This window comes from Gymnogyps californianus, chromosome 2, assembly GCF_018139145.2.
Source record: "Gymnogyps californianus isolate 813 chromosome 2, ASM1813914v2, whole genome shotgun sequence".
Lineage (NCBI taxonomy): Eukaryota > Metazoa > Chordata > Aves > Accipitriformes > Cathartidae > Gymnogyps > Gymnogyps californianus.
This window is the reverse complement of record NC_059472.1, coordinates 131,866,637-131,879,404: the sequence shown is the minus strand read 5'-3', so window position 1 is coordinate 131,879,404 and position 12,768 is coordinate 131,866,637.

The window sequence follows — 12,768 nt, the reverse complement described above, 5'->3', positions numbered from 1 at the left end:
AATCATGGTTGGTAATTCTGTTAGATCACTTTATCCCTGAGTAAAGCAAACATCAGAGCAGATTTTTGTATTCTTATTTTTACAGTTTGCTTACTTGGCTGACAAAATAAATAAAGTTTATATGCCTGTCTGTCCATCTGAGTCAATGTGGGTTTTCATGTTTAAGCTGGCTGTGTTCCCTGGAGTAAATGCCATGTTGCCATTAATCACCATGTGATGATGTGCACTAAAAACAGTGTCTGTGTATGTGGCAAGAGAAGAGCTGCATACTGCTCTGGAATCACATGCTGAATTCACTCGTTTGCATGGCTTGCAAAAACCCCTTTTTCAGGAGGGAAAAAAATGCAGTGTATGAAGGGAGCTCCAGGGGTGTTTCCAGGGCAATGTCTAACCCATGATTTGCTCGACATCCCTCGGAAGTTCTTCATTCTGCGTCAGCGGAAGAATTTGTGCTGTTACGTTACTGATTGCAAATTTTAACAAGTTTGAACTGGGGCTCCATGGGCGAAGGTTAACCCCTTGTAACTGCTGAGGCAGCGCTGGGCTGATCTGGGCTTGACACGCTCCGGTTAACTGGAGGTCCAGCACTGTACTGAGTTTCTGGTAAATAGCTGTCGGCTTGTTCACAGGGCAGAAAACATCCGCCTCTCTGCAAAGGGGAGAAAACATCCAGCTAAGGGGTCTGCTGCCTGCGGTTCCTTGACACCTCTCGGCCCACCTGGCTTCTGGGAAGGGCTCCTGTTTCTGGTCTGAAATAATATATTCCCCATCCGACCTCGAGAAATGCCTGTCCGCCTGCACTCTCCCTGATGACAGACACCGTAGGACCAGCTGCTCTTGTCTGGGAGGAGGCCCTTGTGCCCGGGAAGCCAGTGAGGCTGGGTTGCCTCGTGTGATGTGGGCCCTGCCTCCCTGGGAGGGAGTGATGCTACAGAGGTGATCCAAGGAAATCCCAGGGTCTCCACGCCACGAGTGTCTCTCTCATGTCTTCGTGCGGAGTTTGGAGAAATTTCACATTATTACAGATGTAAAAGGTCCTGTTACCATTCTCCACTGGAGAGATATGTGCATGTTAAATTAGCAAATCTACGAAACAATGACCTGCACCTAAATAGTAAGATGATAAAATGATTGAGGAGGAAATCATTATTATGCTCTTGAGTGGTGCTAAATTGGTTATAACAGATAAAACACTTTCTTTGGCTTGCAATTATAAGAGAGAGAAAGCAGTGCTATATATATGTTTGAAGTCTGAAAAGGTGATGAAACCCAAAGTTTATTTTCAAGTTCCTATCCAAATACACCAGCATGAAAGATGATACAGAACTCCTGCTGCTTTTTGCTGCAGACCATTGTTATTCCTGTGGGCAAGATATGGGAGATATATGATATTTATATAACTTTAAACTATGGACTCTCCCTTAGACTGCATCCTGTGGGGCTGCAAGATGGATCTTTTAAGGGATTCCCCTTTCACGCTTCTCCTCTGTCTTTCTAGTCTTCCTCGCAGCATGACCCTGGGGGGAGTACACAATCCAACTCAGATTTTTTTTTTTCCATGGCAGCTCTGCAGAAGCAAAGAGGAGGCCCTGGGAGGGTTAATTCTGTGTCAAGCAGCATTAGCCGTAGCTCTGATTTCCAGTTGGAAATCCCTGGGGTCAGCTGAGGACAGTGCTATAGACAGGAGTTGGTCTCCTGATCTGTCTCTTCCGCCATACTGATTACCCCAGGCCCACTGAAATACCTTGGGGCATCTTATTTTGTATCCAGCTGATGCAGGGACAGTGCTATGGAGGAATTACGGTCCCTGCCGTTACCCAAGATTATGTCAGGTTTTCATGCCTCCCGCTCAAAGTCAGAGGGAACAGTTTGATACTGAGGCTTCTAGTACAGTACTTCAGCAAAAGAAATCCAAGTACTTTTTCCTCCATATATTTTTTTCTGATATTTCTTTGGGTTTTTTGCCATTATTAATATATTGATGTGTGAGCCAATCAGAACAGAAACTTTATCTATATGAAGCTTTATATCTGATACTATATGAGCAGTAATGTCCCTCCTTCCCCATGAAGCTGCATGGCTGCATTACGGTTCTTCCTATGAAGGAAGCAGCTTGGATTTCCTACCACGACTCTCTCTTCTGTTAACATAGGCACTTCTAAAGAATTATTCCAGCTGAAAAAAAACCCTGAACAACATGTGCCGCAGAAGCAGCCAGGAATATAGATGTTTCTTTTCAGGCCACGCTGGGGAAGCTGCAGGGCTTTCCAAGCCCTTCCTCTGACCCAGCCTCCAAGAGTTTTGCCACTTCAAGAGCCTGTAGCTCTTGAAGCTCTTGCTAGCTGATGACAAAAGACATTTCATGGTCACCTGATAATCTTGTTTATGTACGTACATTACTTTTAGAAGTGATTGACGGTTCAAGCTCAATCCAGCGTTTCTAACAGCAGCCTCTTATGGTTACTGTAACCACCCTGGTAAATCTCAGGCTTTTCTTAAATCCTGGGAACTGACAGCAATCTAAATACATGAATATTAACCTCAGGTCACTAGGGCTTAAGTTTTTGCAATGCACAGGTCTTGCCTTAATACATCGCTAATTTTACTGGTAAATAGCAGCAAAACATAATCTGATTCTGTTTAATTGTAGTTGTTATTCTTCTGGTTGGATATGGAACTTCCGCAGTACCAAAAATACCATTTCTAACAGTGATTTTACTAATTTAAAGTGGGGTGCCCCTATCTCCTAAAAATACGGCCTCTTGTGTGTGGTAGGAATTTTTCTGCAGGAATGTATAATTTTTCCAAGGAAAAATGGCCACATTCTCTGCTGGCTTAACACCGGTGGAGTCACATCATCAGGGAACTGCTAACATTTTTCCTCTGTAGGTCTTTATCGCCCCATCCCACAGAAATGCACTTTCAACCACTTGTTCCTTCTGTTGTGCCAAGAATGGGCAATGGTTTCAAACCCACGGTGACCATGAGGTAAAATTCATGAGATCTTCGAAACAGGATTTACATGCTATCTAGTTCTCATCCTACCTGTTTACCCAGAAACATTTTCTATCTCTCAGGACAGGAATACAAAAGGATTGAAGTATCATTGCAGTTTTCTGATTTAAAAATCAAATTAATTGGGAAATGGCTATTTTTCATTCCCTCTCAGGTATCTTGTTGTGTAGGCCTGGAAGTTTTTAACGTGATATTTCAAAGGGATCTTATTTCCTCCTATACTAAAGTCTGTTTCTGAGTAATCTCAGCAATGCCCAATTCTATCGAAAAGATTTGTGATCTGCATTGGTGACACAAACAGAGCTTTGTTGTGTTCATTTCTTGTTATCTGCTGGAAACGGACAATTGTCAGGTTGCCCTGACAATACCCAGGCACTTCTTTTCAGGAGCAGAAAATTGTGATCTTCCCAGGAATTACTCAGTTTACTTTTCATCAAATGAGAAGGATTTTCACTTTCATTCTCTATTTTAAAATTCACACAGGATTCATCCTGCAAATGTCAGGTGCCTAATAACAAAAGCATGTATTTACTCTGAAGCCAGAAACAGCTGATGTTTTACATGAGACTCGGAATTGTGAGAAAACTGTGATTCTTCTCTGACTGAGCTGTAAGTCAACTGGTTAGTAGCATTTATATTTGTAAATGGTTTGATAATTCCAGTAATTTATTTTGATCCTGGCTGTGTGTACATGAGAAGTACCACTGGCAATGTTCAGAGACAACATGCCGTGTTTTTCAGATTTCTTTCTACTGGGTGATGAGAAAAGCGTGGCTGAATGTGCCCTTCTGAATAGCACTTTTAGTTGTGTACCTTACTCCATTGACACCATATCCTACTAGCTGATGATTGCGGCACTAGCTAACATACTCATTTAATTTGGCAAATGTAAAAAATCCTGAACAAACAGTTAAAGCAAACATTGTCAAAAGCAGCCTCTGACCTTGGGGTACGGTGCAGATGAGTGCAAGTTTGGTGATGTGGGTGTCTGTCTGGAGAAACTGCTCTTTAGTCACTGGAGCACAGGCAGCTGCGATCTCCCCTCCGACTTCCTACCATCTCCATAGGTGCAGCTTGAATTAAATGATCCCTCTGTGTACCGTGACTCTTGAAAAATAAATATTAGTGACAGCTGAATCTGGACCACAACCACATCCAGACTTGTTCAGCTGCAGATGCAGGTTCCAGAGTCTCAGTCTCAAGCTGAAAATACACATACGCACATGCACACATGCACTCACACACACACACACTTTCTTATTAATGGAAGCTAGGACAAAATATTCTATATGATTCTATATGTATTCAATTGCATATAAGCTGCCATTCAGCCACTGGCTGGCTCATTGCTTTGTTTCAAAGTCCTTGCTTGCACTCTGCTGCTGCTATTAGAGTATCGTCAACAAACTCAATTAAAACTTCACATATGACATACTTGCACTTTCATTTTGTCATTAAAATACTTTCCTTGATAGGAATCTAAAGTTAAAGGAAATTTCAAAGAGATTTATAGAGCTCTTAAGGGTTTTTTTTAACAACTCAAACTAATAACTTGTGTGTGAATCTCCATTTCTCTTCAGGTAATTGCAATTGCTTGAACAAAAAATAATAAATAGAGCATAAATCCACTGCCACTAGAATGAATTTCATTAGCATGCTTAATGTTTACTGGAAATTTGTTTTTCATTAACATTAAACGATTAAAATTCTCTTGCTTGCTAGAGTTAGGTCCATGTTTTTTGAGGTGCTGATCACCTTTTTTGAAGTGCTGAGGGCTCTGACGTTCAGAAATTATTCAGCAGTTGAAGCACACCGCCCACAACACAGTTAGTCTCTTAGTTAAAAAAAAATGCTTTTAAATTAAATGAAGAGCCACCCTCAACTTTCTATTTAGAATTTGACTTGGAGCTTTTAATGGGTTTGCACATTGCTGTGAATGTAGCCAAATGACTCTATTAATGAATTTAATTCTATTTATGATTCTTGTACATATAAACTGTAAATTAAATTATTTATATCTTTGTACACTTTCCAGTACAGGATTATTTCTTTAAACTCCCTGAACTATCACACCAGGGAATTAGACCAGTTCTACCAGCTATACAGCATGCGATACCAGCCTGATTCAACTGGGAAGCAGCCAAGATCAGAGAAGGATGTTTAGCAGCAAGCTGTGTGGTTCCTTCCTCCAGCAAGCAGTGAATTGGCATGTTCCTAGGCATGGATTGGAAGAGGCATCTTTTGAACATTGTAATCTGGTGGCAAGAGTGCTAAGGCGTGTGATTTTATTTAAGTATTTCTGTGATTAGGAAAAAAGTGCATCTGAAATTTTGATAAAGAGCTCCTGGGTACCTTTTGCTCTGCAAACTTAAATCATTGCATAAAAGTCCAGATCTGTGAGCTGTTCTGTTTCGCTCAAATCCTGCATAGTGATTTTAACGACCTTCATACAGATCATCAAATCTCTTCACAAGGACTCATCTGCTCAAGAATCAGATGGTGTTATAGATACTTGCATGTTACGCCCTCACTAGTAGGTTCATTTTAAATTTAGTGTTTGTAGTGGTTAAATGGTTAAACCTAGTGTTTGCATTGGGGTTATCTGGTGAAAGCCAATGATGTCCACAGATGGCAAATACGTATAAATATCTGTGGTTGGTATGTATGAGAAATGGGGGAAGGCTGCAGCAGTCAAATCAAAAGTAGATAAACCCCAGCTATATCACTGGTGAATCATGACTCTACTGAAGCCAGCAGCAAAACTCCCATTGATCTCAGCAGAGATAGCACTTTACTGACCCTGCTGTAATAGCAAATTCATGTAGCATGGGGATGAAGCATTTGAAAATAACACAGAGCATTGGGGCCACCTCCTGAAACAGGCTGATTAAAATCAGGCAGATCAGAATATTCTCTGCCTCTTAAATCAGTCTGATTTTAATCAGCTGCTTTCGGGAGTTGCTCTGAGGATTTTTTTGTATGTGCGTAAGTGCTTTGCAGACTTAGGCCCCCTGTAGCAAAGACTGTAAAACACACTGAGTTTTACGAAGATGTGGAAGAAACAAACACATAATACTACTCCTCCATTGACTTTGTGAGAAGGAGAAATCACAATTTATCGAAAAAAGCCAAAGCACGCTTAATATCCCCTTAGCAGTTCAGCTGAAAAATGTGACCCTGGCAGCACTGGATGTTTTTCAGCTTTACTTTACTGCTTATTTCAGTGTAAGAATTAAAGCTAATGTAAGTCCACAAACTCAAGCAGCATAAACATGTAATTTAAATAGAACAGTCTATACTAATAAGACTCCTTTGTCTGAACTAACAAAAGAGGTATGCAAAGTAGCACATTTTTAGAAGTTAAGCCAGCCACATCCCCCTTACTATAGAGCGGGCATGAATCTCTCAAAGGGCAGTGGTACAGCAAAAATAAACAAACAAACAAACAAATACTTGGAAAGGAAACAGACTGAGCATCCAAAATAAAAAGAGCACTGGTATTCTCTACAGGAGTGTTTTCACTCTTATCTTTGCCATATAACCAGACTAAAACTCTTCAGCTAGCAAACAGTCAGAGCTTTAGAGGGACTTGGATGGCTTAGAGGATTGCTTTTGGGATACAGAAGCTTTCATCTCTACGTCATTGCTTCTGGCTCTCGTCCAAAGTGGGTAGTGACCAAAAGCTGCTGTATGATGAGCCCTTCAATACTCCGCATGAAACAGGCAGAGGGTCTTGTGCCTGCCTACCTGCACCCACAGCCCTCAGCTGAGACCTCCGTCAGCCTTCGCCTGTAACACAGGCTTGGGGTCCCCAGAGGGGGCCCGGGCTGCCTGTCCCCACCACCTCTCCCCTAAAGATTTGTGCATCCCCGCAGAAGAGAGCTGCACCCATGAGGTTCACAGCAACGGGGGTATCAGAAGAGGGTGTGTACCACCGCACTGCATTGCTCCCAACCCCAGAATCTGGTAAGGGCATGAGGAAAGAGATCCAGAAACCCACGTCTAGATGGATGGGGTTTCAGGCAGCAACATGTGGAAGGCTGTCCTTCCTCTCACAAGTGCAAGCAAGACCATCAGTTACGCTTCTCATTAGGCAGAAATTGCTAACAGGGGAGGGAAGGAGAGGAAACACAAACCTTCTGATTAATGCTATCACTAACTGCAATTATGGCTGAACTTCTGGCAGTCCTCAGTAGCAGGGTTCTTGGACAAGATGTTAGGTTTCAGAGGGTATGCAACGTTTTCTAAATCAGATACGATATTCTTAACTTTTTTTTTCTTGTGTCAGAAAAGCAATTTGAAAGAGCAGACCTACCTGCTAGGTTCTTCAAGCTATGTGGAAACAAAGCTTATCTTGGTAAGAGAATGCAAATGTTCGAAGGACCAGGCTGGGCTGGAGAAAGAAACTGAGTTCCTCTGATCAAAAGAGAGGTGAAACTCTTGGTGTGGTCACCCAGAAAACTTACTGCTGGCAACCATGAAATTGCTGCTATATCAACAGACATCAGAGACACAAATACACGGTTTTAAAAGGAGTTATTATTTTAAGTACAAGAAAGTCTTTGAGGAAAAATAAATGAATGTGGGTTGACTCTGCTTTATAGACCAGATTTTGAGAAAACTTCATTTTACATCGAACAGAGCCCTCTGCATAAAAAAGAGGAGCTGGTTTCAGTCACGTATCTGCAAAGCTGTAAATCGTCATTGTTTACATGGGTTAAAAGAATGGCTCTCAGAATTATGATCTTATGAAATGACAGAAATGTTTGGTATTAATTACCTCATGAAGGAGCTGGAATTTGTGCTAATAAATACTATCTGCCAGGTACGAATGCATTTGTTACGGGCTGTCACCCACTAATGTGGATGAACAAGAAGTGGAAGAGAAAAATCACCTGAATTACTGCCACTAAATAGGTACAAGAATCCCATGCAGGCCAATGATTTTTAAGTCTCATACGGAATTCATATGACTGATGAAACTGATGTATAGGGAGAAGACAGCTCCTTCTCCACTAGAAAAGTATGTGAGGACACACCGCCTCTGAGGATTAAGAGACACAGGAAAACAGAGCAGGAGTTAACTGTAAGCACTGGAAGGATGGGAAGCTTAGGTAGCAGGCAGTCATGTGCAAAATAGCAACTTTAAGGTGGCAGCTGCTTTTCTCTCCCAGTCAGAAAACGCAGCATTGTGGGTTGGGTTTGCATCAAACATGGAACTAAAATTGGAGCATCCCCGGGGGGCCGGGCAGCTGCACAAACCCAGCTCCTTCATTTATATCCTTGCTCCTGGTGGATGTGGCTCAGAGCCCCAGCGATGTGCTTGTGGTGTGCACCTGGCTTGCAAGACCGTATCATGCACTACATTTTACCTGTCAAATGGGGCATTTTGCTTCTCTTCCCATGACATTTTAGCTCTGCTGGAAAGGGCAGAGTGGTGGCAAGAACTTGGCTCTTCACCTTTACAAGCTGGTGTGTGCACATAATCACTTGACTCGAGGAGCTGAGACTTTGGGAAAAGCACCGAATGTTTATATGCCCTGAGATAAAATTGTGAGATTTGGCAGCACTGCTGCTTGGAGTGCCAGGAGTTGGTGGGGAGGGCACACCTAGGTTTCTGTTGACTCAGATTAGTGTACTTAAGATGACAAGTCTGATACAACCCCAAATTTGAGCTTCTTACCCGGAACACCCTCAAATCCCTTGTCATGCTATGCCGAGGAAAGGGTGGCATGCTCCCAGTGGAGTTCCCCTGGGAGACAGATTTGTGGCAGAGCCAACAAACACAGGGCAAGGTACAGGGGTGAAATTGGCCTCATGGATTTTTTTATTTGCTCTGATATCCTCCTTATGGGATGCAAAGCGCATTGCTTTTCAGACACCAGTGGCTTTTGGTGCTCAAGTTAAAAATTCTCATACAAAAAGAGCAGATGGAAGTGGCTGATTGTCAGCAAATGGCACAGTCACGGGTGGGAACTAGTCGCGGGCCTGCAGAGTGGCTTTGGGAAGTGGCTCTGCTCAGGGATAAGGCTTTCAGCTGCAGGCCCTGGCCAGGGGGGCTTGGGACATGGAACACCTTAGCATCAAAGAGCTCCGGTCTGAGTTGGATAGCTCTTGAATTATAAATGCATTAAAAATACCAAGCATTTTTCAGAGTCGTATTTCAGAATTTTTTAATCTATCAACAGAGTAAAAGAGGTGAAGAAAGATTTTGCAAGGTGCAGGGTAAAACAGAGCAGAGAGTAATAAAATACTACTTGTAAACGAGCCCAGTTGGAATGAGAGGCTCTTTATGACAGCTTGCCGAGGCCGTACTGTTTTGCAAAACTGTGTGATAAACTCCGAATAGCTTCTCTGCAAATCTCTGGAGGCAGAACTGAGCTAAGGCTGGCTGCTGTTGCTGCCACGGCTTTCAATGAATGAGCTCAAAATGGACCCTCTAGTGACAGCTCTGTCAAAGAATAACAATCAGATGCTCTCAAAGACAACAACTTCAACATATATATTTTTGTAAGTATAAATGAACCTTAATGTGCTGGCTTCAAATGAAATGAAAAGCTCAAAGTTTTTAAGATGCATGGTTGGACTATGAACAAAATAAAACTGAACGCAGATAGTACTGCATTTTTCCCCCTATTTAGTTTGCAAAGCACGATTCTCACTAGAATTGAGATGAGAACAGAATACAAAAACAGGTGGTGGTGGTGGGGGGAATGACTGGTTAAAGGTAGCTCTGCCATCACCTTCAGAAGGGAAATGTCAGGGGAGTCACCATCACCCAAGAGTTCAGGTGAACTGACTCCAAGAGGGAGGGCCCTGATTTCATACCACCAATGAATTTTGCATCTGGAGGTTGCGTTGTGTCTTCTCTCCTCAGCAGAATAAACCAGGAGTGTCTGCCTCTGAAAAGCACTAGAAGCTTTTCAGCAATGGCGTGTGGTGCAGGTTAGGTGAATATTCACACTTACAGTTATGTTGGCTAAAATAATGGTTGTATTGCGAGTTACAGTCGGTTTTAGCTGTGTGACTGTCAGGAGGACTCCCCTGGCACCGAAGTACCGGGAGCTCTTTCACAGCCACTGTGCAAGAGTTAACATTTCTGCGGTGGAAGCAAGGTGTCCTTTTTGGATTCTGCTCAGGTGTAGCTGCTTGTGCAGTCTGAAGGAGCTACTGTTATTGCCGAAGGAAAATTAAAACAAATCTGGCTTGGCTAATAAAAAGCTATGAGTATTAATGGCTTTTTCTCCAATTGCCAGGAAGTTTCAGTCTCTGATGTGATGAAGACAGAGTATGTACAGACTGGTGTTGTCATGCTATTTTTAAATGTTGGTATGCTAGAGATTGCAGTCATTTGCCCCGGTCTTTTGGCAAACAAATCTGCAGGGAGTGTAAAAGTCACAATAAGAACATGATCGTTAATTTCAAGAGAGGAAAGGATAATTCTTAGGCATTAAGGCTATTAGTTTGGACAGTTATAAAAACAACACCACTTTATGGACCCAGGTCTCAGAAGTGCTGAACATTCATAGCTCAGTAAAATCAATAGCCACGACTCAGGATTACTTAAATCTAGAACATACCAACATCCAGTGCAATTTAATACCAGTTACCTATTAGCTTTTAACGATCATATATATTTTAGCAAAACTCCTAAGATATGTTGTTACAAATGGGAAATTCTTAACTGTGCCACACAGTGGAAAATAATCCACCCGTACAAGGAAAATTATATTAACACATGGCGCTAAGAGCAAACTTATTTACAAACCAAAGCTGAGCAACAAACACATATACCAGATGTTACTGAGATATAGATAGTCTGAATTGCTCAGCTGAAGTAGCTGAAGTTCTGTAGAGGGATTTTTTTAGAGCATCTATTTCATCATGGATATCCTTGTTCTTGAGCAAGTTGTCATGGAAGTCAGAACACAGTGGTTTTGAAGTTGTCTTTAAGATTCAGCGGTAAGTGAAAGTTCAACAACTTCAGATAAATTTTCCCCTTTTTCTTCCATGTTTGTTGGTAAGAAAAGATCTTCAGCCATACTGATGATAATTTGTTATGAATGGAAATTTTGGAAGGGACTTCACACTGTCAAATAACCACTTTCATCAAGAGGCAGGATTACCTGTGAAGTGACAGAGGAAGGCCCTCCTTCCCCGGTGTTCAGTCCAGAGCTAACTAGCTGTTTCCCTTGCCTAAACCTCCTTATCTTTTCAGCAAGTCCCATGTTTCACAGTGGTTGAGGTGGTCAGAAGGTGCACCCACACCGTCATGTTCTTTTGGGGCTGTGGCTGCACTTCCCTCCCTCACATTCCCTGCTTGTCTACAGCTGTCACCAATTTTGTCTCATGCCCTGCCTCCCGCTTGGAGAAAGCATCCTGGTTTCCTGGCAGGAAAATCCAAATGTAGAGACAAGCGCGAGCTTTGCCCTCACAGTCCACACGGATCCATCAAGCTCAAGCCACTTGGCTCTGGAGACTCAGCTCTGAAGCAGCAGAGCCATTTGCAAGGGTATTTGGGTTGTCTGTATCAGATAACTTCTTCAGATAACTTTTACCACAAATCCTCTTTGCTCAGCTTTCCTTCTTGTGGGCTGTTTCTGAGACTACCTCAATATTTCTTGCTGATGTTTGTTTCAATTCCTTGATAACCAAAATGAAAAATACCAGTTTTTATAAAAAAATCCAGTCCAGCCTGAGAAAGTGAATCCCCAGACAATTCCTGCGGCATGTAAGATGGTTTTCCTGAGACATAAAGTGTTACTTCAGGCCAGCATAAATGCCTTGTATGTGCTCAGCAGCTGGGAGCTGCGCTGATCTGTCCCTCGACATTGTACACCACACCTCAGTGGACGTGTAAAACTTCTCCAGTTTTAGTACTTAACCAGGAAACAGCTAAAATTGTAAGTTTTTGTGATTGCGTTCCACATGAGCTGGCAATGAGTCAGCAGTGGTTTGTCTAGATCAGCAATACATCCCGAGCCATTTTTTTGTTCTCTGATAGTTTTTACCTTGCATCAAATGCTGTCTGGTTGTATTTAAAGGTCCCACCAAAACGAGTAGTGATAGTGCTCACGGAAAAGACCTGGTATTTTACTTATGAGGGAGAAGTTTCTTGTTAGGATGAGGGAAGCCACAACTTTTTCTGCTGTTTTCCTTCAACAGATCAATGAAATTCAGTAAATTTGCAGAATGCTGCTGGCATGAATCAAGCATCTCACCAGCAAGATAGGTGTCTTGGGTTTCCTGTGCTTAAAAAGGCAGCCCTGGGGATGCCCCTTCCTTGCTGAGCAGAGATTGCCAGCAAAAAGCCACTGCCCTCTGATCACTGGGGGGCAGAGCATGGAGACAGGGAAGGTGGAAGGTGCAGCAGGTGCTGTGGAGCTGATATCTGTTAACCGGTAGAGTTACAACAACTCCTGAGGGTGGCCACGAAAAACTGGATTAAAAAGAGGATCACTTGTAAAAACTGAGACAAGGCTGACGTTGGGGGACACTGGGACACGTTAACTAAGAACAGGGCTGTCAAGGAAGTCAGTTGGCAGCTTTCACTTCTGACCCTTCTGCACAAATCCAGAGGTGTTTTTGGATGGCTTGCCAGCCAGGTAAAAAAAGCTGTCACTACTAAAAATACACTATTATTTCTGCTGCAGCTTATCATACGATGTGTCTTCAGGGATTCAGCAGATGCCAGAACAGAAATGCACCAGAAGAACAGAGGTTTATCTCTGAGGTGGATCTCAGTGTTGCTTA